The following is a 4,600-nucleotide window of genomic DNA, read 5'->3' on the forward strand; positions in this document are numbered from 1 at the left end:
TTACAATTATATGATTTCTAGTTTTCTTCATCCATGGGGTTCTCCTCTATATTTTTGTTTTACGTTTGTTACAGTTTCTATGTGGCCGAATAGCGTTTATAAATCATGTGTATTAATCTCCGCATTCAAGGAGTTTCATTATTATTATTATTATTATTATTATTATTATTATTATTATTATTATTAGCGAGACCTGTGGAAATTCCAAAGGCGACTCATTTATACGTAATATATTGATGTTTGGCATTCTGTAGATGTTCAGCGTAAAATAAAGCTGAATGTCTGTGTGTGTATGTGTGTGTGCGTGTCTGGTCACAAATAGGCTCATATGGTTGACTATTTAAAAAAAAAAAAACGGTTGCATATAATGATAGAAGATGTATCGAGACACAGGAATGGGTATGCTTGATCTGACAGAACGGTGGTTCATTAAAATTGTGGGGTCTGCGTTCGCGCCTGGTCCACAAAGTATGCAAATAAAACATTTAAAAATTAAAAAAAAACATTTACAAGTGTTTTTGATATAGATGTACGTAAGAATACTTTAATAAGTATGTTTTAACTTAAATAGGGATGGTATAATAAAATTGTGTGATCTACGTTTACGCCTGGCCTCCATAGAATGGAAATAATCACAAACTTTAATAAATACTTTTCCTATCTATCTGCGTAAGTTTTTTTTTTTTTTTTTTTTTTTTACACAGTGATCACCACTTATCAAGGCCCGAAGCCACTTAGGGATAAGGGTTATTGCAAGTACATTACGTTAGTGTGGAGACTTGATGAAGTGTTTACTTAAGGGGGCAGTTCATTAGGAATTTGTTAACGTTGGACTTGAAGACATCCAAGTTGTAGTCAGGTGGGAAGCAGGCAGACGGAACAGAGTTCCACAGGCGTGCAGTTCTAAGAAAGAAGCTTTGTTCATGGAATCCACGTTTTGATTTAGGCACAGATAAAGAGTGGGGAAAATTTTTGACAGTGGATTCAGCTAGACGGGTGTTTTTTGTAAAAGATTGGCGAGGGTGGACTAGAGGTTGGAGTTCAGACGAGCACCTGCCATGGAAATAACGATAAAACAAGGATAGGCTCGCAACGTCTCTTCTGTGGGAGAGAGGTTGCAGGGTAGAGAAAAGGGCATCCCCCACTAAGCCACGAAGTCTATTTTGTACTCTGTCAAGGCAGGATAGGCTGTTTTTAGCAGCTCCTGCCCAGATATGGCAACAGTATTCCATCCTTGGACGTACTTGGCTTTTATATAGATAGAGAATTGCATCAGTAGTGAGATATCTTCTGGAGCGGTAGAAGGATCCCACCATCTTTCCAGCGACCTTGGCAACAGACTTGATGTACGTGTTCCATTTCAGATCAGGAGTAAAGGACAAACCCAGAAGCTTATCAAAACACGAGGCCTCACGCAGACGAGAGCCATCCATCCCAATTGGTGCCAGATGGGGATCAGAGCGTTGATGATGTAAGGATAGGAGTTTAGTTTTGGATGCATTAAAGGTAACCAGCCACATCTTCCCCCACTAAACCACGCGCTCGAGATCAGAGGAGAGTGAATCAGAGAGAACTTTGTCATTGACAGCCTTTGATATGTTGCCGTAGATGGTCGTGTCATCAGCATAGATGTCAACGAATGATTTAAGTATGTGTTTAGGGAGGTCATTGATGTAGATCAGGAAGAGAGTTGGGCCCAGGATTGACCCCTGAGGGACTCCAGCATTTATATTGCAGGCCTCCGATTTTTGTCCATCTACCTCTACTCTTATGAGCCTATCGGAGAGAAATGATTTAATGATTGAGAAAACATTTCTAGTTATACCGTAGCTGGGAATCTTGTGAAGTAGACCCTTATGCCATACCTTGTTGAAGGCCTTTGATATGTCAAGAGCAATTGCCCTAGAAAGGAAGCCTTTGTCAAGAGATTCACTAATCCTGTGGGATATAACCGTCAGCACATCTGCGGTAGATCTTGCAGAGCGGAAACCATATTGTGTGTCGCTAAGAAGGGTATTTCTGCTGAGGTGGTTGACTATTTCTCTATTTAATATGGATTCCAGCAACTTACTCATAACACAGAGGAGACTTATTGGTCTGTACTGAGAGGGAGATGACTTATCACCTGAATCATTAAATAAAGGGCATACTGATGAGGTCTTCCAAGGAGTCGGAAAGCACTTCTTCTTAAGGCAGCTCTTAAATAGTTTCGTAAGTATGGGAGCAAGTTCTGATTGAAGCTTTTTTAACACTATAATTAGGATGCCATCAGGGCCAGTTGCTTTACTGGAATCTAGGTTCTTGATTAGCTTGGCGACCTCATGCACGGATATTTGTATGTAACCTAGCTTGTTCTGTATTATATGAGGAAATATGGGGATTTGATGGCCTTCGTCGCATAGGGTAGAATTAGCTGCAAAGTTTTTTGCAAATAGTTTGGCCTTGTCTGACGCTGACGAGATGACCTCTAGTCCATTGATAATGGTTGGGATAGAACGCACACTTCTGTTCAGGATCCTATTTGTTATTTGCCAAAACTGGTGGAAACCAAGCCGCTGATCAGCTACCTTGGATTTAACAGACTGGGCATATAGCTCTCTTGCATTTTTTATTACTCTTTTACAGTGGTTGCTGGCAGTCCTGAAAGCAGTTTTAGTCTCAGTGCATCTATTACGTTGGTAGCTATGGAAAAAGTGATTTCTGTGCTCGATAGCAGCAGCACATTCTGGGGAGAACCATGGCTGGCTGTTAGGTTTTTGTTGGAATTTTTTAGATTGTAGGAATTGGTCTATGCCTACAATTAACCATTCGGTCGGATCTGATACTATAGAGGACACTTCCTTTTTAAACATGGAGTGCAGAGGTAAATCAGATATGAATGTACGGAAGCTATCCCAGTCAGCCATAGAGAGTACTTTGATAATTATGTTTCAGTTTGAAGAAATATGGTATAATAAAATTATGGGGTGTTCGTTCGCGCCTGACCTCCATAGAATGGAAATATGTCACAATGTTTTACAAGGTTTTTTAATATAGATCCACAGAATATTGTGAACAGGTATGGTATAATAAATTATGGGGTTTATCTATTTTATTTTTTGCTTTCATCATATTTTGCTTTGGTTTTGATACCCCCAAATTCGAAGCTATCTCTTTTCAACCCTTCCTTTTCATAACCTATTATACTTTAATAAATCAGATTCCATTTTCTGTAGGCTGTTTTTGAACCCACTCAACGATGGGTACTTTTGCTAGTATATATATATATATATATATATATATATATATATATATATATATATATATATATATACAAAATTTTAGTCATTCAATAAATTGAAAAATTTATGACGTGAAATATTTAAATTTCATATCAAAAGATTTTTATTATTCTATGTAAGACAAAGAATACATTTGAAATATTATAAGTCCTTATACTATAGGATTTTATTCTGATATATGTATACATATATATATATATATATATGTATATATATATATATGATGATTGCAACGTCTTGTCAGACGAGTGCCACTCCCTCAGACATTTAAAATCCATGAGCCCAAATGCCTGAGGGAGTATCTATACAAATATGATGTTATAGAGTCTTAGCTTTGTACAACAGCTAAGTCTCTCTCTCGGTTCAAAATGTTGAGATCCAGCAACAAGCAAGAGCAAGATAGCCAGCAACAAATTAAACTGCAGACCAGCTTAATGTGGGTACTGGTCTCCCGCTTTGTTTTTTAAATCAGAGATTTGCTTCTCCTAGAAAGGTTGCCTTCACCACGGTTTACGGGAGCCCTCTCCACCCCAATACACATATACACACACAAATATACACTGTGCTAGTTGGCCGTTGACCCAGAAAAAGAGTTCATTCGCCCTTTTGGAAGGTCTTTTTAATCCTTCAGGGAGACTAGCCGCCCTCCTCACCAAACAAGTCTGGTGGGGGAACCAGTTTAGTCGCCGGTGACCCGACCATGAGGCAGGTAGTACTGGGTTACATGGTACCAGTAGCACATGACATGACCAACACACACACACACACACACACACACACACACACACACACACACACACATATATATATATATATATATATATATATATATATATATATATATATATATATATATCGGATGCTTAGGATTTCCGGTCTAAGGTTCCAGGAGATCAGAAAGAAAGTCAATTAAAGTCGCCCTCTCCCTTGAGGTAGTTGACTAAAGTTGGACATCTAGTGTCAGTTGGCTCTAAATACTTCTCCAAGCAACATGTATCATTGGGACTCTTAGCTAAAGGATTGTGTTTATTTAACTTATGTTTTGATTTGTTCTGGCAAATTCTGTTCAACTGCAAGTCTTTTGTTTGGAAAACGAGTTCCACTTGCAACCTAAAAAACCGAAACGATCATGGCTAGTGCAATCGTTGCACACATACATGTCCATACTTTGGCGCATGCTTTTCAGGCCTCATTGTACACATTTTCATGGACACAATCTCAAATCGAACCATATCAGGTTCGCGCAAAATAAATATGTTTTGCATGCATTATCGGTGTTTCTTTGTTTCGTTTGTAAATTATTGCATTTGAACATTATT

The sequence above is a fragment of the Euprymna scolopes genome, chromosome 4 (genome assembly GCF_053919585.1).
Source record: "Euprymna scolopes isolate OS-2025 chromosome 4, ASM5391958v1, whole genome shotgun sequence".
NCBI lineage: Eukaryota > Metazoa > Mollusca > Cephalopoda > Sepiida > Sepiolidae > Euprymna > Euprymna scolopes.